Here is a 23,465-nt window from a genome sequence, read left to right as displayed (position 1 = left end):
ATTTAATACATTCTTGTTAAATGACTGAGAATGGACTTCTAATTAGGCCAAACTCAATTTCTTATTAACTGTGCCACTTTGGACATGTTGTATAGCCTCTCTAAGACTTAGCTTCCTGTCTGTAAAATAGAATCACCTTCTTCATGTGATTGTTGAGTAGACTGGACAAGGTACATATGAAAAACACCTACTAGGTATTTAATTAATGACATTTCTCCTTAACCAGATCTCAGTAAAATTTGTGTTAATTTTACAGTATACATTTTAGTATCACCAGGGAAAATCTGATTTATCTTACATATCGCTATGCATATCTTTTCATCTTTATATCTTCAGCATACAGCTCAGTTTCTAGCAAACACTAGTCATTCGATAAGCGTGTGCTTATTTGTTTTGCTTTCCCTCATTAAAAAGATAGTATCACGTTAAAATAATTTGGAAAATACAGAGAAGATACAAATCACCTATATTCCTATCATAGTAACATGACTGTCATTACTATTTTATCGTATTTTCTTTTGGAATTTTTTTCTATGACTTTTTCAATTGAAATTATAATGTGCATACATTTTTATATGATTTTTTCTACTTATTTTTTGATACAAACATTTTTCCATATACCTATGCTGTCTTTCCAACCATTACCTTTTGAGAGCTGCATCACTTTGTCAAGTAGAAGTATTATAGTTTATTTTCTCTTTAGTGGATATTTAGATAATTTCCGACTGTTAACTTCAATACATTTTAAAAGATTTAAAAAGAAAGGAAAGACTCTACTTTTTTCTCTTTCTCTCCCTTCTAAACTAAAGCATGTCTGACCCTTTTGGGAAAAAAAGGAACTGAATTCCTCTACTGTGCATTTGCAAGAGAACACTTCTGAATAATTCATGGGTACATAAAGATGGAAAAGATATACATCATCTAGCTCATTATTAACATAATACAGCCAAATGAAACATTATCCTAAAAAGTCATTTAATTGCAGCTGAGAAATGAGACTTTGACCATTTTAGAAAGAAGTCATATTTGAGATGAAAATAAATACATTTCAAAATTATTTTCAGGCATTGCCTAATGCAAATTCTTTGCTGTAAATGGTGGTTACTGGGGTTTTTTCCTTAAAAATGGAAAATCAGTCTTTCCAATTTACCAAGTTAGTGAACTATCTGGAGAATAACGTAGTAAACTTCTAAAATATCTATAAATAAAAGGTAACAAATCACCTAGATTTCTGTAGGTAAATATTAGTGGCTTTTTTTTTTTTACTTTTTAGTTAGGTCCATGAGAAATGATTCAAATTGTAATATTAAAACTATGTGCTAATTACTTCAATCATTGATAATGTTTGATTATATCATTCCTTAAAAAAGGTATACTTATTCATCAAAATGGAAACCATAAAGAGAGATGAAAAAATAAGTATAAAAACATTTATTTTATACAGGGCCAAGCAAAGTAAAAAGAAAATGGAAGGACGGAGCACTGCTAGCAGACTCTTTACAGATTATTGAATGCACACATGATTTAAAACCTCTGAACATCTAAATTCATTTTTTTTTCCTTCAGTCCCCTCTCTCTTAGCCCCTCTTCCAATCTATGTTCACCCATACTCTAGACCTAATTCTGTCCTGGTTGTGTAGTTGTATGCTGAATTTCCTTTTGCAATTCTCCTATATTCAAACCCATTTCCTGGACTCAATGTCTTCCTATTCTTGGTTTATTCCCTTATTTTGATTAAAATACATCCTCTAGTTGCCTCCTAAGAAGGTCAGTGTTTTGAGTACTCATGTATCTGAAAAAATACCTTTATTCTACCATTTACCCTACTTGATTAATCTCTTAAATAGCTGGGCACATACTCTTAAAATCTCGAAGGTATTGTTTCAATATTTTTTAGCATCAATTCTTAGATTTGAGAAATCAATGCTATTTAGAGTTAAGGATAAAAATAGAGGGCCTGGCTGTCAGATTTCTGAGATTAGAGTGGAGATGAGAGGTGGTGCTGAGAGTCTCATTGTTGGGTAAGTGGACTCACTTAATAATCCCTGTTTCAGTCCTTGCCCTGGTGCTTCACTCTACTCCGCTTAATGTCACTCACTTCAAGTCTCCTCCAGTTTAAATCCTCTAGAGAATAACCCTATTGCTCCGGAAACACAGGTGGCCAGGGTCCAACCACTTACATGTCCCTTCCTTTTAGCTTTACATATCCCTCCTCCTCACCTTCTACAACCCGTGGTGCTCCAAGGGCTGAGCCTCCAGAGGGTGTTCAGGGTGAATCAGCATACTTCTAGTCTAGTCAGTCCTACCACCTCATTGCATTCTGTCCTCCAAAAAGTTTTCATCCATTCCTATCTCCTCTCTGTGCTCTCTGTCCTTGTGAAAGAAAACCTTTGTTTTATTCCTTTATTGTCTTTTTCTAAGAAGTGTTGAAGGGAGAGAGCCTTTTTTACTCTTCAAGTGGTGGCACATGCCACTTCTTTTCTGAGGCCTCCCTGACTCCAAACTCCTCTGGTCCACTGTCTATTACTCCCTCTCAGGTCCCAGAGTGCTGGGAACAGATCCCTAGTAGCTACTTTCTATTCTTTGTTGATCTCTTCTACTAAAAATACTACTTCTATATTCTGTATCATAAGGTAGAGCCCTTGCTCACTTTCCACCCTGGTTTGCCTTTATTTCATGCATCAGTAGGTGTCTTATTGCAGGGACAGAGACTAACATTTTTTATGCAGCCCCACAATGCTTAAAATAGGTGATCTCAGACTTTAGTGTGTCTAAGGATCACTTAGAGAACTTGTTTGAAATGAAGATTCCCTCAGAAAAATTGAATATGACTGTGACACTGTCCTGAAAATGAGACATCTAATAGCACTCCAATGTGATTCTGACACAGGTAGTTCTGACCCATAATATGAGATATTATTGTCTAAGGACACTCCTAAGCACTTGTTCAAGAAAAAATGAATTGATTACTTTGGTTGATTTGTTGTTGTTCTTCCCCATTTTATTTTTAAAAGGTTGGAATTCTGGTTTCCCTTAATATACTATTATGAATCAGACATTCATGAATTTATCTGTCTTTTCTTTAGACTTGTTATAATTTTATTTTCCTTTAATACCTCTTAGGATTACAAATTTCATAAGTTTATGGTCAGTCATATAAAGCATAGTTCTATATTACTGTGTTGCCCTTAATTAATTTCTTACAAGATTCACAGGTATTCTATTTATAGAATTCCTGGACTTGACAAATGTATTAGTTAGCTCAGGCTGCCATAACAAAGCACCATAAACTAGTTGACCTAAACAACAGAAATTTATTTTCTCACAGTTCTGGAAGCTAGAAGATCAAGGTCAGAGTACAAGCATGGTTAGGTTCTGATGAGCACCCTCTTCCAAGCTTGCAGACTTCTTGTCTTGCTGCCTTCTCACTGTGTGATTGTATTAACTTTCCTTGGTATGTGCATGTGGAGAGAGGTAGAGAGAGGTCTCTTCTTCTTTTTATAAAGCCACCAATCCTATCAGGTTAGGACCCTATCCTTGTGACTTCATTTAACTCAAATTACCTCCCAAAAGCCTTAGCTCTAAATACAGCCACATTGGAGGTTAGGGCTTCAACAAATGAATTGGGTTAAGGGGGAATCAATTGAGTCCAGAGCAGGAAATCACACACAATGTTTAGGTACAGCTATTCCTACATCTAAACATGTGCACCCAGGACTTGGCACAGCACTTTGAATGTGACAGATGCTCAATAAGCATTTGTTTGATGAGTGAACAACCAACATATAGTAAACAAAGCTACACAACAGCTAAGAAAAGAAGATTATCTGATGTGCTCTGCTTTACACCAAGTCAATGTGTGAAAATGTTGAAATACGCATACTGATATATTCAATACACAAAAGAATTCACTAGGACTTCCTTTGGGCATATAAAGCATTTAAAAATTCCATTTATACCTGTTTTCTTTCTAAAAAGTAAATTGAGGTACATGTATAAATGGATAATACATTCAGATGAAGTTAATAAAAGGAACAAGTAATCAGAATGAGAAGATGGATGGTTCATCTTCACAGGTTACATGAGTAAGTGCTTGGCAATAGTCTGGAGAAGAGAGGAGTGGAGATTCAAGCTTTGGAAATTAAATGCATCCACATTTCACTGGCCAAAGGCAAGTCCCATGACCACATCTGACTTTAAGGATTGAGGGAGTATAATTCTCCCTTGTACAAGAGGTGAACTGGTCAATGAATAGTGTAGGAAAGACTGCCATAGTGACTATAGGAGGTTTTCAATGGAAAATCGACTTTATTCTCCAAGGTATTTTTTGAAACATTTTATTTTTGCTAATTTGAGTGTTAGCTTCAATTCCTGACTGCCACATAGAAAACGAGAGATGGATTTGAGTTATACAGCTGCCGCTAGATGTGCAGCAATTTCCTTTCCACGCCTCTCTTTGGTGTCTGAGTGGATCTGAAGAGACAATTTTGGTCTTTGTGGCTTCAGAATTGATTGAAAGTGAAATAACTAGGATCTCTTGCTTTGCCTGAAAAAGCCAGAACCTGAAGGGTGCCCTCAAGGGAAGAGTAGCATTTAAGCACACATGCTCTAGAGAAGAGAAATGCTGGCTCCTACAAATCCGTTGAAAGCCTCTCCCTCAGCGGTGTTCTCGCCCTTGTCTCCTCAGAGAGCAGAGCAGCAAGTTCAGTGAACAGAGACAGAAATCTAACCCAGCCATCTGGCATACCACCACAGGAAAGAGTCTTCCTCGGGACAGCATTCTCAGGGCTCACAAAGCAGGATAAACTTCTCTTAGAAGGAATGGTCAAGTAGGAAAAGCAACATTCCCTTCACAGTGAGCCCTACCTCTTAGAGGATTCCAATGTGGGAGCTATAAAACTTACAATACTGCTTTAACAGAGTCAGAAATTCATTGGAGTTGCCTCGGAAACAATCAACAGGACTACTGACTAACAACTCTAAGATTCTATGCCATGCTCCCAGCAGATACTGAAACAGTGCCTGAGCAACATAATTCCTAAATGAGCAGCTTCAAATTATTGGGGGTGGGGGCGTTATAGAATAAAAGGAAAGGAAAGTGACCTAAATGTACCCATTTGTGACTGTAACAAAGTCTAAAGCCACTTTACTTAACTCAACTAGGGGAAGGGCCTTGGCAGTAATTGAGACAGAAGAGATTATTCATAAACTCATCTGACCAGAGGATGACTATGGACAAAACTTAACTGTGTATGAACAATATTGAATCCTGTTTGTAACACAGGCTAGTGAACATTTGACTACAGTAGACCCTCTCTAACCAATCTCCACTCAAGCAATCTGTTGGATTAACCAACTATCCACAGTGTCACTGTGAAATATCCCAGCTAATACGACAGCATAATAAAACCTTACAAGTGGTAGGCTACTCTTTTAGACATCCATGTACTTTTTCAGTCCCCACTAGTTGAGCTGTATATTTACCAAGCATTAAATGTATTTGTCCCCAAACTTGCTAATATTTGTTGTACCTATTGTTTTAATTACATTTAATTACATATCATGTAAACTAATAAAATGTAAATGTGAGAAGAAAGAGTTGCTTCGTCTATAAAAACCAGTCTGAATAACTTGGAAAGATTCAAATAAAAATGAACTGTAGGAGAGAAATGTAAAATAATAAATACGTAAAAATATGTAAAAATGTGTAAAAATGTGTAATAAATACGTAAAAATATGTAAAAATGTAAAATATTTTAAAAATGTAAAATATTAGAGGAAAAAAATAAATTTACAATAATTTTGCCTCATTGGAAGTGACGTTACTTAGTTTTACAGTAACTGAAAATGCACATCCTTATAATTATGGTGTGATTTATGGAAGATAGATTCAGAACTCCAACTGCCTATTTCTTGCCTAAAGAGAAGGACTTGGTCCTACATTAAATATTTTTTAATTATATTAATAAGCTTTAAGTAAACATTAAATTCTTAAGATATACAAAGTAATATTTCTGGTTTTAATTTTTCCAATTTTTTATTAGAAAAGTGTTCAAATTTATAGAAAAAAAAACAAATCCACGGTACTGTAAACACCTGTATACCTTCACCAAGTTTCACCAATTTTAATATTTTGCCACGTTTTATCTGTCTCCATACATATATACACATATGTGTATGTTTTATGAACCACTTGAAAGTAAGTTGCCAACACGGCAACACTTCACCCCTAGATACTGCAGCCAGAATCTCCTAAGAGTACAGATATTCTCCTACATGACCAAAATACTAATATCATATTTTGAAATTTGATAATAATTCAATAATGTCATCTAAAATATTGTCCTTATTTAAATATTCCAGAAGCTTCTGAAATGTCTTCCATATTACTTTTTCCCACATCCAAAAGCCAAATCAAGTTTTACACATCGCATTTGCTTCTTATGCCTCTTTAGTCTCTTTTAACTTAGAGCATCTTTTTTTATTTTCTTTTTTTTCATGACATTGATTTTTTTTATGAAGAGTCCAGGACAGTTGTCCTATTGACTACCTCATATTATGGAGATGTCTGATTATTTTCTCAATACTAGATTCAAGTTGAAACTTTTTTTTTCCCCAAGAGCACTGGATAAGTGACATGCACTTCTTACTGCATGACACCAGGTTGCAATATTATTGTCACTGGTAGCAGTACCTGTACTGCAAATAATAAATCTGATCACTTGCTGAAGGTACACTTTTTCTTTTGTTATTAGAAATTGATCTGCGAGAAGATACCATACTATCACATGAATATTCTATTCCCCAGCAACCTTTGATCCAATAGTCATAGCATCTATTAATGATCTTTGCCTAACTCAAGTATTACATAGACAGTTTCAAAAGAAGAATTTCCTAATTCTACAATTCCTTCTACTTTTATTAATTCATATTTTTTGCCTCCTCCCATCCCAAAAGGAGAGGTTTCTCTCAATTTTCCCTTTCTCTATTTATATTTATCTCTTTTTAAGTACATCGTGGACTCAGAAATTTCTTCTATTTAATGTTCTGTAATCCATTACTTTCATCATTTTTGATGCCCAAGTTATTCCAAATTTGGACAATGGAAGAACCTTCCCATAAGCTTCTGTTTCTTTCTGAAATATCATCATTAGTCTTTGAACACTTCCGTGTTTTTAGCACTAGACTTTTTGTACTTTCCCTGAACCAGACCTGGAATCAGCCAGTTCTTGAGTAGAGAATGATACTTAGAAAACACAGGTACTTGATGTGCTTATTGCTACTAGAGTATCTTGCTTCTAGTCTATAATAATTCCTAATATTATGAAATATCCAGGCAATGTTCAAATCTCTACAAGTATCAAATTTCTACAAGTGTCTGTCTCTTTTTCTCTTTCTGTCTGTTATTGTTTTCCTCGCCACTTTTCCTTATAGTTCTTATGCTACAATCAGAATCCAAATAAGGTCAATATATTGTAATTGGTTGATATGTGCCTTCTCTTATCTCTTTTCTTTTTTCAATTGATTTGTTCAAGAAGTGTTTTTTATTCCCCTGTGGGTTATCCCACAGTATGGATCTTGCTGATTGCATCCCCAAGGTATAATTCAGCATGTTCCTCTCCTTCTAGCATCTCCTGTAAATTGGTTGCTAGATCTAGAGGCTTTTTGGTTTCTCGGCAAGGATATCTCATAAGCAATGTAATGTACTTCCAAAAACCAATGAAGATCATTACTGAGACCCATTAACTTATTAGGATTGCAAAATAGTGACACTCTACTTATTCCATCTTCATGTATTAGCTGGAATACTAATAAATACACATTTCCCCTCACCAAATATTTGGTTACTCAGGGATACATTTTGAATCAGAAAATAAGAATAAATGCTTGGTACAACACTTTCTCTTTAACAGCTATTTTTTCCAGAACAATGAGTTGATAACCTAGAATTGTCCAAAAGTGACCAATGATTTCTTTGCTATCGTTATGAATTCATGGATTTAAACCAATTTGATGTGTTTCAAATCACTGCGATTCTTTTCCTAATGACATTGAAAGTATTCCATATTTCGTCCAAAAAGAATCTATTCAAGATGGTTCCTTTATCCTTTTGGAATAACACTAGTTGTCTTTGATAATTACCTTACTTTATTGTATAAAAGGATACTTCAGGATTACCTTGTAAATTTTCTGTCCAAGATTCTGGAATCTGCATTTCTTCATCAAGTTCTGGTTCCTTTAAATGGGAATTGAGATATAGAGACCACAATCAGTACACTAAAAGTATTCATTGATTTGGGATCATCATTGTTTTGCAGATCATTTTAGAGGAAAGAGTTACAAAATACTTTTTAAAAAAATGATATAATAAATCATGTGTTTATACTGATATTTCAAATTCAGAACTACAGGACTTTTATTAACTTCATCAATCTTATTATCTGTATCTCCTTTCTCCTATATAAAACAGTCTAGCTCTCAACATCCAATTATTATATTATATCCCATTTACATTATCCCACAACACTCTCCAGTCTCAAAATAGCACCTACATTACCACCAACAATATGATTACCAAAAACAGTGTAAGATTATTTTGTCTTTTTTTGCTTTTTCCTTTAGTCCTTTGTATATAATCCATGGGGATATACAGTCAACTTTGGTTTAATTAACTATAATATAAATTTAATTGACATAACATCCTTCTTTTGGTTGTGCTATCAATTTCATACATTTAGATTCATTTATTTTGTGTCTGGTTTTTAGTATTATTTTAAATTTCATTTTGTTTATAACGATATAAAACTTACATTGTTACCAAGTCAAATCTATAAATCAAATTATGTTCAGAGAAATCTAGCTTCTGTCTCCTTCATACCGTGTCCTCTCCCAAAGAATAATCAGTAATTTTTGTTTAACCTTCCATTAAATATATACACATACACAAAAATACATCTGTATTCCTCCATTCGCCCCTTAAAAATACAGTAACATAAACGCACTCTTTTCTACACCTTACTTTTTTTTTTTTATTGATACTAGATATACTGGAGGTCCTCTATAAAAGATAGTCCTCATTCTCTTCTACAGCCGCATGATAATTTATTGTGTAGTGCCCACAGTGCCCTGCTGATGAACGGGGAAAAGTTTGGAAACTGCCAGACTTTTGCTATCACAAATAACGCTGGAATGAAAAGCTTTTCACTTTTGTTCTTTGCCTTTTTGCTTCTTTACTCCATTTTGCTACTGTACCTTCTAGAGCTCTAGAAATTAGATTGCTAGATCAAAGTATAAATGTACATATAATTTTGCTAGATGTTGACAAATGCCTCTCCAAATTATTATATTATTTTGATTCCTATCAGCAATACATGAGAACACCCATTTTCCCCATAGCTTCACCAATAATGAAGGTTATCAAAGTTCTGGATTTTTGCCAATATGGTAGGTAAAAATTATGTTTCACGGTATGTTAATTTGCATTTCTCTCATTATAAATGGACATTGTTTTATGCTTTTATTTTTAAGAACCATTTCATGAGCTATTCAAATTACTAGCCCAGGGCTTCCCTGGTGGCGCAGTGGTTGAGAGTCTGCCTGCCGATGCAGGAGACACAGGTTCGTGCCCTGGTCCGGGAAGATCCCACATGCCGCGGAGCGGCTGGGCCCGTGAGCCGTGGCCGCTGAGCTTGCGCGTCTGGAGCCTGTGCTCCGCAACGGGAGAGGCCCAACAGTGAGAGGCCCGCGTACCGCAAAAAAAAAAAAAAAAAAAATTACTAGCTCATTTTCTATAGAGTGGTTGTCTGTTTTTCTTCTCCGTTTTAGAGGCTACTTGTATATTAGTACTTGGTCTGTGATAAAAATTGCAAATTTTTTCTATTTGCCTTTTGTCTTTCAATGTATGGTAAAAATATTTCTTTTGTTTTGCTTTTGCTATGCTAAGTTCTTTCTTTTTATAAGATTAAACAACCTTTTCCTTTCTGGATTTCATGAAATTTTCACTCATGTTTGCTCCTACAACTCATAAGACTTTTTTTACCATTTAAATCTCTCATGTATTTGGAAGAAGACTAAATTAAACCCAGAGCAAGCAGAAGAAAAGAAATAATAATAGAGAAGAAATCAATTTAGTTGAAAATGGGTAATCAATAGATAAAAAGCCATGAAATCAAAACCTGCTTCTCTGAAAAGATCAATAAAATTGATAAACTTCTAGACAGACTAAGAATAAAAGAAAGAGGACACAAATTACTAATATCAGAAGTGAAAGAGGAGATATCACTACAAATCCTATGGACATTAAAAGGATAATAAAGGAATATTATGAACAACTAACTGTATGCCCACAGATTTGATAACCTAGCTGAAATGGACCAATTCCTTGAAAGACACAATCTGCCAAAACTCAACAAGAAGAAACAGACAATTTTAATAGGCCTATATCTATTACAGGTATTGAATCAATAATTAATAACTTTTCAAAACAGAAAAAATACCAGGCCGAGATGGGTTCACTGGTGATATCTACCAAACACTTAAGGAAGAAATTATATTAATTTTTTTACAATCTTTTTCAGAGGATAGAAGCAGACAGGAAGTGGCACAACAGAAACTCTTATTCATTGCTGGTGCGAATGCAAATGGTACAGCCACTTTGGAAGATAGTTTGGCGATCTCTCACAAACTAAATATACTCTTACCATATAATCCAGTACTCACACTCTTTGGTATTTACCCAAAGGAGTCGAAAACTTATGCCCACACAAAAACCTGCACGTGGATGTTTACAGTAGCTTTATTCATGATTGTCAAAACCTGGAAGCAACCAAGATGCCCTTCAGTAGATGAATGAATAAATAAACTGTGGTACATCTAGATGAGGGAATATTATTTAAGGCTAAAAAGAAATGATCTATGAAGCCATGAAAAGATATAGAGGAAACTTAGATGCATATCACTAAGTGAAAAAAGTTCATTTTTAACTGTTACATATTGTGTGATTCCAATCTGAAAAAGCTACATACTGTAAAATTACATGGCATTTTGGAAAACGCAAAATTATGAGGACAGTAAAAACTCAGGAGTTGCCAAGAGCTGGGGTTTGGGAAGGAAGATATGAATAGGTAGAGCACAGAGGATTTTTAGGGCTATAAAAACACTCTGTGTGATACTATAATGATGGTACATGTCATTATACCTTTGTCCAAATCCATGGAATGTACAAACACCAAGAGTGAATCCTAAGGTAAGCTGTGGACTCAAGGTGATTATGATATGTCAATGTAAGTTCATCAATTGTAACAAATGTCCCACTCTCGTGGGGGATGTTCATAATAGGGCAGGCTTAGCATATGTGGGGGCAGGGAGAATATGGGAAATCTCTGTGCTTTCTGCTCAATATTGCTGTGAATCTAAAACTGCTCTTAAAAAAATAAAGTCTTTAAAAAATTTATATGGAAATCCAGGGGCCTCAAGTAGTGAACACTATTTTTAAAAAATCAAAGTTGGAGGATTTACACCATCTGATTTCAAGATTTATTATAAAGCTACAGTAATCAAGACAGTGTAATATGGCATAATGATAAACATATAGATCAGTGGAAAAAGTCCACAAATTCACCCTTACATATCTAATCAACAGATTTCTGACAAAGGTACAAAGATAATTCAATAGTGAAATTATAGTTCTTTCAATAAATGGAGCTAGAACTGGATATCTGTATAGGAAAAGAAAAAGATAAGCCTCCACCCCCACTTCTCACCATACACCAAAATAAACTCAAAAATGTCACACACTGAAATTTTAAAGTTAAAACTGTAAAACTTAAAGAAAAAAATAAGAAAAAAATGTTATATTATTTGGATCAGAAGATGTCTCATAAATTAAACACAAAAATATCTAACTATAAAAGAAAAAAATTATAAATTGGACTTCATAAAAGTAAAAACTTCGACCCTTCAAAATACACAATTAAGAAAGTGAAAATGCTAGCCACAGACTAAGAGAAAATATTCAAAACAAAAAATATGTAAATATCTAAATAAATACATCTGAAAAAGATCTTGTATCAAGAATACATAAGGAACACTTAGAACTCAATAATAAGAAGACTAGCAACCAATAAAAATAAAGTTGATTTTATTAATGAATTCAGTGAGATCTCTACCCCATCTGTTATCTTGAGTCCAAAATTGATCCCATGACCAGAGCTTAGCAGGACTGCTGACTGCTTGACACTGCTAGAGGTAAAAGTGTCCAGTTTCAGGAATATTGCTGAATTCGTTTCAATTCAACTGTTCACACACAACGAGGAACAAATTAAAAAACAGAGAGCAGGGACTTCATCAAGTTTATAGACCAGGTTGTAAGAACTGTTTTGAGTCTGCTTTGCTAATAATGCTTGTCAACTAAAAGTCTATGTAAGACAGCAAAGTGAGAAAAGGAAAAGGAATAATAGGATAATACAGGGCTCAACAGCCAACACAGCTGTAGAAATGTGAACACTGAAAATTAATTTAATCACAGTTGTGACAGAACTATATTGAGTGATGAACTGAAATACTCTACATCTTCTGGAAGCTAGGATATTAGGGAGGAATTGAGAACTAAATCAGAAATCACATCTTATAAAAAGTACACTGACTCACAGAATTGTATCAAACCAAGCAATAATATTTATTAGACTCTCACAATGAACACCAGTTCATTCAGACTCCTATAGGCAAGATTAAACCACAAATAAACTGATGCAAGGATAATTCTGCATGGTCTCATAGTTTTTAAAAAATAAAACCACTGATGCTCCATCAGCAAATTCTGACCAATCCCTGCTAAGATCACCATAAATTTTATAACACCCTTTCCCTATCTCCTTTTGAGACTCATCTTTGTTCTGCATGATGTTGGGTCTCCTTTGCTGCAGCAAATAATAAAACTAACTTGATTTCAGGTGTGCTCTGAATGGTCTCTTGCTGATATAGAAAGAAGAATGGGAAGACAAAAAGAATTGAGTGAGTGGTGGTAGATCCTTATCCTCCATGGTTGGAAGTGAACAGACAATGCATAAAATTTACAAATCAAGAAGCAACAATAAAAGCATGTTATTTAGACATATGGAGATAAGTATCAAAAGAATCACCTAAGGAAACTGAATGTGGTTGCCTCATAGAATGCGTTAGAAGACCTTTCTTCTGTTTAAAATCTCACAGAACTATTTGAATCTTTAAGCTATATGCATATATAACTTTGATAATAATGAAGTTAAATTAAAAATAATAAACTAGACAGATATTTCAGGACAAAATAAGAACACAAAGCCATATTCTATTTATTGTTGATATGAATTTGTAAACTAATATTCCTATCCACTTTTCATGTATTCACTAAACAAATATCTATTTATTGAACACCACTAGGTACCAGACACAATTCTAGGTAATAGGGATACACTAGAGAAAAAGAAAAAAAAAAAAAAAAATCCCTGCCCTAATGCAGATGAGGAAACTGGGCTCTGTCTACCCCCTCAAAAGGTAAAACAGTTCTAGGTCACAACGCTGGCAAACGGTTAAGCCAGGATTTGAAATAAGGCAGTCTGATTTCTAGAGCCTACTGATTTTAATTTTAATTACAAACAGGTTGGTACCAGGTCAGGAAATTTCTAAAATAAATCTGGAGCATCTTGTAGTACCAGAATGTAAGAAAGTACTCCAAAAAAAGAATTCCAATAATGGGTACATGTTAAAGGGACATAGAAGCCAACTGAAAGAGCTCACAATGGTTAAAGCTGCAACAATTTTAGCAGCAAAATAAATAAAGGAGTATTAGATTATAGCCCAAAGTATAAATGAAATATCCATGAGTCCATATTGACAGAGAGAGAGACAGAGAGAGAGAAAGGGAAAGAAGAGGAGAGAAGAGGGAAGAAAGGGCAAATCTCCCATGCAAAAGAATTCCAAATAATTTATATAGCTACTCCACACTAAAGCTATTTCCCTTTACTGTGGACTGTGTAGAGTGACTTCCTTCCAAAAAGTACATTATGGAAAGGGGGGATAAAAAGAATAACTTCATATTGTAAAAACTTGACAAACGCTACCTCAGCTAGGTAATCAACGTCAACATCAATAATGATAAAGGCATGTTGATAATATTTACTTGATACGATGTGATGAAAATGGTACTTTACTTTTGTGATCTTCCTACCAAAAACTCTTAACTCCAGACAAATCATGAGAAAAACATTAAAAAATTCCAGTTGAAGGACATTCTACAAAATATATGACCAGTACTCCTCAAAACTGTCAAGGTCATCAAAAATAAGGAAAATCTGAGAAACTGTCACAGCCAAGAGGAGCCTAAGGAGACAAGACAACTAAATGTAATGTAATATCCTGGATGAGATTCTGGAACAGAGGAAGGACATTAGGTAAAAACTAACAAAATCTGAAAAAAGTATGAGCTTTAGTTATAAATAGTATGTATATCAATATTAGTTCATTAATTATAACAAATATGCCATACTAATGTAAGATGTTAATAATAGAGGAAACTGGGTACATGGTACCTGGGAGTTCTCTATATATCTCTGCATTTTTATGTAAACCTAAAACTGCTTTTTAAAATAAAGCTTATTTTTAAAATTTTGAGCAAATGAAAAAAACATATGGACAGATTGGCAATTTAGCAATTAGGGTCTATTCTGTTCTTCAAAAATAACAACATAGACTAATTGGCTAAGTCTCCTTATCATGTGCTTTATTGAACAGGCTGTCTAAAAGCCAAGATTATGAATTCCAAATTGAATATTCTAGAAAAATGTGTAAAATGGACATATACTTAAATAACACAAGTATTTCTCTCTAGGGTGAAATCACAGGTGACCTTTCTGTTGTTGTTTTCTGTATTTTCCAAGTTACCTGCAATGAGCATGTAGTACACATAGAATTTCAAAAACCAACATAATATATATAATAATAAAAGAAAATGTTATTTTGGTAAAATTTACAATTAAATAAATAAGTTCATTTGCTGTAGAGGGCACCTTAGAGGAATAGGAAGGAAGAACATTTATTCTACAAATACTAGATGCCAGTCACTGGGCTGGGCACTTAACATACATTATCTCATTTAGGTGTGTAAAATAAGAATGTCCTTGAATTGAATCACATTTGGAGACTAATTTTACGTTTATGAAGCCATCATTAAGTTTAAAGCAAAAATGCTAAAGCATGTTTTTTAGAATTCCGATCAGGCATTTTTTTGCTCTTACACTAAAAGCACAATTAGTTACTGACCACCTAACATGCCATCTATATTTTTTTCTTGTCACACATTTTTTTTTGATCCACTTCTGAAGAGAAGTCAATACACCATGTCCTGCCTATGTATAGATCTCTTAAACTAATTTTATGCTTCGTTGCAAAATAATTGACTTGTGATTCACAGGACATTAATTAACTCATATAAGCCTTTAAGAGTAAGTAAATAATGAAGTTTAGAAAATGATAGCATGTAATTGTGTCTAAAGGGACACTTTTCCACATTTTGGTTTTGTTTGTTTGCTTTTTATGTTATATAAAATAAAGATGGACAAAAATTTTAATCACAGATGTTAGGGTCACAAATTTCATATCTATGTCAATATCTTTACATGGGGCCCCATTTTCTGTTAAGGCATATATCGAATTCAAAACTACAATCAATAATCAACATATATTGTTTTTGCAAGTGATTGCACAAAGCAGATGGTCAGTAAATTTATGTATTTGTGGATTTTTTTTCTCTAAAGATTTCCAACAAACATAGAAAAACTGTTTTTCTCCCTGTAACATCTTTTTCTGGAAGTGACTGCTAAATTCCAGAAAGTGACAATACTGTAATTACTGAATGCTAGTTCAGCATTTTGTTACACACAGTCTGATCTAATCCCTATAATAATCTGTCATACAGGTGCTATTATCCCCAGTTTAAAAGGAACTTGTCTAAAGTCACACAGCAGTAGGTAGAACAGCTGTGTTTCAAACCCAAATAAGGAAGAGCTTATTCCAAAGCCCAAAGACTTAACCATCCTGCTGTACTGCATCTTAGCATCCGTGTCTGTCTTTAAGACTGAGTTACTTTGGCTCCCCCCGACCTATTCTGCTCCCCCTGGTAGTTGAGGTTGCCCTAGTTCTGTCCCACTGTGTCCAAACTACCCTCATCTCTCACCTAGACTACTGCAACAGACTCCTACCTATCGATCTTCCTAATCTTTTCTTTATGTCCCTTTCCTCCACTCCCTCCCCTGGCCTCAATCCATTCTCCACACTGTAACCACAGTGATTTTCCTCAAACCATGTGGCCTGTAAGCCATTATCTGTTTGTTACATGACTATCCACCTTCATCTTGCACAATGCTACCCTTCATCCTCTGGGCTCCTGCCACATGGGTCTTCTTTACATATGAATATGTACCATACTACCTCCTACCACAGGGCCATTGTATATGTTGTTCCCTCTTCCTGGATCACTCTTTGCCTAGTTAACTCTTCCTCAACTTTCACATAACAACTCATAATCATGCCATCAGGAAGCCTTCCTTGACGTCCATACCAAGACATTACTCCTCCTATTAAAAGCACTCTGGCAACGTGCATCTCTGTCCTGTTACATGCTGCCACTACAGTGATATTTTTGTTTTTGCGATTACTTGATTAATGTCTGTTACAAGCCCCTAGGCCCTATCATGCACGAGATTGTAAGCCCAGTGAGGGCAAGGGCTCTGTTTGCTCTTGCTCACTACGTTATGGGTTTGCACACAGTTAAGCTTTCAACAAATGCCTACAGATGAGCGACTATTCCCACTCTCTACTACCACCATCATTTAGGGACTACTATCCTTCTCCTAAACTTCTCTGCTTTAAAGAAAAAAAAAAAAATCAACAGTGAGCTTCCGTCCATCTCTCTTAAGCTTTACTTACTGAGTAATCACAGGGTGAGTCACTTAATGATTTTACTGCTTTAAATGTCGTTGTCTTTTCCTTATAAGTTATACCATCTTTTCATAGACACATGGTATTTTTGCCACAATACTGTCATGAGTAGAGGTTGATGACAGACTTTATGGAGGAAGGCTAAAGGGGAACAATAAAGGAAATAACTTTTCTGACCCTGATGTATCTTAAACCAATTAAGAAACCACAACAATAAAGCTTTTATTTTTTTATAATTGATTTGTACAGATTTGTAATCATTCTTAGCTAAACATTAAAAGATTACATGTTGCATTGCTGTCCTTTTTAACCCTAGTTATTAAATAGTTCATTTTCTCCTCTTTCTCATATACCCTACATCTAAATTCAAATCTACGCCCTGTTCAAAACCTTCCAATGACTCCCTATGATAATTAGAATAAAATCCAAAGTCTTTATTTCACCTTAAGGCTCTTCATAATGTGGCCATTCATCACCTTTTTGATCTCCATTGTTCTCTTTCTCACAGGAGTTGGCATCACTGGCTTCCTTCCTGTTCCTCAAAGATGCACATGACTACCTCATAATCTTTGTAAGTTCTTCTCTGGGCCTGAAAGACTCTTACCCCCAGATATTAGCCCAGCTCACTTCCTCACTTCCTTCAAGGCACTATTCACATATTCCCTTACTGAGAGTTCTTCCCTCATCACTATATCTACAGAGCACACCATGTTGCTCAATAGCTCCTTATCTTTCTCTTTTCTTAATAGCACTTATCACTACTGATATTAAATTACATAATTATTTATGTGTTTATTCATGTATGACTCCACCACTATATTGTAAACCCCTCAAAGGTTGTCTAACCTGTTAAGCATCCAGAAGATTAATAATTATCCTACAAATGAATGAACATAATTTTCAATGTCCAACTATTCTGAATTATCTAACAGTTTCAATTTTTCATGTCAACTAGATTTTGAATAGGAAATAAATGAACTATTTAATAACTAGGGTTAAAAAGGACAGCAATGTAAAATGTAATCTACATGCAGAGGCGGGGCCAAATCCAAAGCTGAATCCCAGGAGCTGTGCAACAATGAAGAGAAAGGGAAATCACTCCCAGCAGCCTCAGGAGCAGTGGATTAAATCTCACAATCAACGTGATGTACCCTGCGTCTGTGGAATACCTGAATAGACAACAAATCATCCCAAATTGAGGAGGTGGACTTTGAGAGCAAGATTTATTATTTTCTCCCCTTTTCTTCTTTTTGTGAGTGTGTATGTGTATGCTTCTGTGTGAGATTTTGTCTGTATAGCTTTGCTTTCACCATTTGTCCTAGGGTTCTACCTGTCCTTTTTTTTTTTTTTTACTTAAAAAAACTTTTTTTCTTAAAAATTATTTTTTTTAGTTTAATAACTTTATTTTACCTTAATTTTATTTTATTTTATCCTCTTTCTTTCTTTCTACTTATTCTCCCTTTTATTCTGAGCCATGTGGATGAAAGGCTCTTGGTGTTGCAGCCAGGAGTCAGTGCTGTGCCTCTGAGGTGGGAGAGCCAATTTCAGAACACTGGTCCACAAGAGACCTCCCAGCTCCACGTAATATCACATGGTGAAAATCTCCCAGAGATCTCCATCTCAACACCAACACCCAGCTTCACTCAATGACCAGCAAGCTACAGTGCTGGACACCCTATGCCAAACAACTAGCAAGAGAGGAACACAACCCCACCCATTAGCAGAGAGGCTGCCTAAAATCATAATAAGGCCACAGATACCCCAAAACACACCACCAGACGTGGACCTGCCCACCAGAAAGACAAGATCCAGCGTCATCCACCAGAACACAGGCACTAGTCCCCTCCACCAGGAAGCCTACACAACTCACTGAACCAAATTTAGCTGAACCAAGATAAGCAAAATGAGAAGACAGAAAAACACACAGCAGATGAAGGAGCAAGATAAAAACCCAGCAGACCTAACAAATGAACAGGAAATAGGCAGTCTACCTAAAAAAGAATTCAGAATAATGATAGTAAAGATGATCCAAAATCTTGGAAATAGAATAAACAAAATGCAAGAAACATTTAACAAGGACCTAGAAGAACTAAAGATGAAACAAGCAACGATGAACAACACAATAAATGAAATTAAAAATACTCTAGAAGGGATCAATAGCAGAATAACTGAGGCAGAAGAACGGATAAGTGACCTGGAAGATAGAATAGTGGAAATAACTACTGCAGAGCAGAATAAAGAAACAAGAATGAAAGAACTGAGGACAGTCTCAGAGACCTCTGGGACAACATTAAACGCACCAACATTCGAATTATAGGGGTTCCAGAAGAAGAAGAGAAAAAGAAAGGGACTGAGAAAATATTTGAAGAGATTATAGTTGAAAACATCCCTAATATGGGAAAGGAAATAGTTAATGAAGTCCAGGAAGCACAGAGAGTCCCATACAGGAAAAATCCAAGGAGAAACACGCCAAGACATATTAATCAAACTGTCAAAAACTATATACAAAGAAAACATATTAAAAGCAGCAAGGGAAAAACAACAAATAACATACAAGGGAATCCCCATAATGTTAACACCTGATATTTCAGCAGAAACTCTGCAAGCCAGAAGCGACTGGCAGGACACATTCAAAGTGATGAAGGAGAAAAACCTACAACCAAGAAAACTCTACACAGCAAGGATCTCATTCAGATTTGATGGAGAAATTAAAACCTTTACAGATGCAAAAGCTGAGAGAGTTCAGCACCACCAAACCAGCTTTACAACAAATGCTAAAGGATCTTTTCTAGGCAAGAAACACAAGAGAAGGAAAAGACCTATAATAACAAACCCAAAACAATGAAGAAAATGGGAATAGGAACATACATATCGATAATTACCTTAAACGTAAATGGATTAAATGTTCCCACCAAAAGACACAGATTGGCTGAATGGATACAAAAACAAGACCCATATATATGCTGTCTAGAAGAGACCCACTTCAGACCTAGAGACACATACAGACTGAAAGTGAGGGGATGGAAAAAGATATTCCACGCAAATGGAAACCAAAAGAAAGCTGGAGTAGCAAGTCTCATATCAGACAAAATAGACTTTAAAATAAAGACTATTAGAAGAGACAAAGAAGGACACTACATAATGATCAAAGGATCAATCCAAGAAGAAGATATAACAATTGTACATATTTATGCACCTAACATAGGAGCACCTCAATACATAAGGCAAATACTAACAGCCATAAAAGGGGAAATCAACAGTAAAACACTCATAGTAGGGGACTTTAACACCCCACTTTCACCAATGGACAGATCATCCAAAATGAATAAGGAAACACAAGCTTTAAATGATACATTAAACAAGATGGACTTAACTGATATTTATAGGACATTCCATCCAAAAACAACAGAATACACATTTTTCTCAAGTGCTCATGGAACATTCTCCAGGATAGATCATATCTTGGGTCACAAATCAAGCCTTGGTAGATTTAGGAAAATTGAAATTGTATCAAGTATCTTTTCCGACCACAATGCTACGAGACTAGATATCAATTACAGGAAAAGATCTGTAAAAAATACAAACACATGTAGGCTAAACAATACACTGCTTCATAACGAAGTGATCACTGAAGAAATCAAAGAGGAAATCAAAAAATACCTAGAAACAAATGACAATGGAGACACGATGACCCAAAACCTATGGGATGAGCAAAAGCAGTTCTAAGAGGGAAGTTTATAGCAATACAATCCTACCTTAAGAAACAGGAAACATCTCGAATAAACATCCTAACCTTGCAACTAAAGCAATTACAGAAAGAAGAACAAAAAACCCCCAAAGTTAGCAGAAGGAAAGAAATCATAAAGATCATATCAGAAATAAATGAAAAAGAAATGAAGGAAATTAGACCAAAGATCAATAAAACTAAAAGCTGGTTCTTCGAGAAGATAAACAAAATTGATAAACCATTAGCCAGGCTCATCAAGAAAAAAGGGAGAATTTCAAATCAATAGAATTAGAAATGAAAAAGGAGAAGTAACAACTAACCCTGAAGATATACAAAAGATAATGAGAGATTACTACTAGCAACTCTATGCCAATAAAATGGACAACCTGGAAGAAATGGACAAATTCTTAGAAATGCACAACCTGCCAAGACTGAATCAGGAAGAAATAGAAAATATGAACAGACCAATCACAAGCACTGAAATTGAAACTGTGATTAAAAATCTTCCAACAAACAAAAGCCCAGGACCAGATGGCTTCACAGGACAATTCTATCGGACATTTAGAGAAGAGCTAACACCTATCCTTCTCAAACTCTTCCAAAATATAGGAGAGGGAGGAACACTCCCAAACTCATTCGACGAGGCCACCATCACCCTGATACCAAAACCAGACAAGGATGTCACAAAGAAAGAAAACTACACGCCAATATCACTGATGAACATAGATGCAAAAATCCTCAACAAAATACTAGCAAACAGAATCCAGCAGCACATTAAAAGGATCATACACCATGATCAAGTGGGGTTTATTCCAGGAATGCAAGGATTCTTCAATATACTCAAATCAATCAATGTGATACACCATATTAACAAATTGAAGGAGAAAAACCATATGGTCATCTGAATAGATGCAGAGAAAGCTTTCAACAAAATTCAACACCCATTTATGATAAAAACCCTCCAGAAAGTAGGCATAGAGGGAACTCTCCTCAACATAATAAAGGCCATATATGAGAAACCCACAGCCAACATCGTCCTCAATGGTGAAAAACTGAAAGCATTTCCACTAAGATCAGGAACAAGACAAGGTTGCCCACTATCACCAATCTTATTCAACATAGTTTTGGAAGGTTTAGCCACAGCAATCAGAGAAGAAAAGGAAATAAAAGGAATCCAAATTGGAAAAGAAGAAGTAAAGCTGTCACTGTTTTCAGATGACATGATACTATACACAGAGAATCCTAAAGATGCTACCAGAAAACTACTAGAGCTAATCAATGAATTTGGTAAAGTAGCAGGATACAAAATTAATGCACAGAAACCTCTGGCATTCCTATTCACTAATGATGAAAAATCTGAAAGTGAAATCAAGAAAACACTCCCATTTACCATTGCAACAAAAAGAATAAAATATCTAGGAATAAACCTACCTCATGAGACAAAAGACCTGTATGCAGAAAATTATAAAACACTGATGAAAGAAATTAAAGATGATACAAATAGATGGAGAGATATACCATGTTCTTGGATTGGAAAAATCAACATTGTGAAAATGACTGTACTACCCAAAGCAATCTACAGATTCAATGCAATCCCTATCAAACTACCACTGGCATTTTTCACAGAACTAGAACAAAAAAATCTCTCAATTTGTATGGAAACACAAAAGACCCCGAATAGCCAAAGCAATCTTGAGAATGAAAAACGGAGCTGGAGGAATCAGATTCCCTGACTTCAGACTATACTACAAAGCTACAGTAATCAAGGCAGTATTGTACTGGTGCAAAAACAGAACGATAGATCAATGGAACAGGATAGAAACCCCAGAGATAAACCCACGCACATATGGTCACCTTATCTTTGATAAAGGAGGCAGGAATGTACAGTGGAGAAAGGACAGCCTCTTCAATAAGTGGTGCTGGGAAAACTGGACAGGTACATGTAAAAGTATGAGATTAGAACACTCCCTAACACCATACACAAAAATAAGCTCAAAATTGATTAAAGACCTAAATGTAAGGCCAGAAACTATATAACTCTTAGAGGAAAACATAGGCAGAACACTCTATGACATAAATCACAGCAAGATCCTTTTTGACCCACCTCCTAGAGAAATGGAAATAAAAACAAAAATAAACAAGAGGGACCTAATGAAACTTAAAAGCTTTTGCACAGCAAAGGAAACCATAAACAAGACCAAAAGACAACCCGCAGAATGGGAGGAAATATTTGCAAATGAAGCAACTGACAAAGGATTAATCTCCAAAATTTATAAGCAGCTCATTCACCTCAATAACAAAAAAATCAAACAACCCAATCCAAAAATGGGCAGAAGACCTAAATAGACATTCCTCCAAAGAAGATATATACAGACTGCCAACAAACACATGAAAGAATGCTCAACATCATTAATCATTAGAGAGATGCAAATCAAAACTACAATGAGATATCATCTCACACCAGTCAGAATGGCCATCATCAAAAACTCTAGAAACAATAAATGCTGGAGAGGGTGTGGAGAAAAGGGTACAGTCTTGCACTGTTGGTGGGAATGTGAATTGGTGCAGCCACTATGGAGAATAGTACGGAGGTTCCTTGGAAAACTATGAATAGAGCTACCATATGACCCAGCAATCCCACTACTGGGCGTATACCCTGAGAAAACCATAATTCAAAAAGAGTCATGTACCAAAATGTTCATTGCAGCTCTATTTACAATAGCCCAGAGATGGAAACAACCTAGGTGTCCATCATCAGATGAATGGA

The 23,465-nt window shown here is 35.2% G+C and overlaps 1 long non-coding RNA gene across 1 annotated transcript in view; it reads right to left on the bottom strand.

Annotated features, from left to right (window-relative positions):
* The window catches only part of LOC109552190 (uncharacterized), a 300,767-nt gene that overhangs the window by 265,957 nt on the left and 11,345 nt on the right, over window positions 1-23,465 (bottom strand). The window contains exon 2 of the long non-coding RNA XR_002178963.3: window positions 8,179-8,236. This is a non-coding gene — a long non-coding RNA (uncharacterized lncRNA). The remainder of the gene's footprint in view (window positions 1-8,178; window positions 8,237-23,465) is intronic.

This window comes from Tursiops truncatus, chromosome 10 (assembly GCF_011762595.2).
Source record: "Tursiops truncatus isolate mTurTru1 chromosome 10, mTurTru1.mat.Y, whole genome shotgun sequence".
Lineage (NCBI taxonomy): Eukaryota > Metazoa > Chordata > Mammalia > Artiodactyla > Delphinidae > Tursiops > Tursiops truncatus.
Note: the sequence above shows the minus strand (reverse complement) of the source record. Positions and strands in the feature narration are given on the sequence as shown.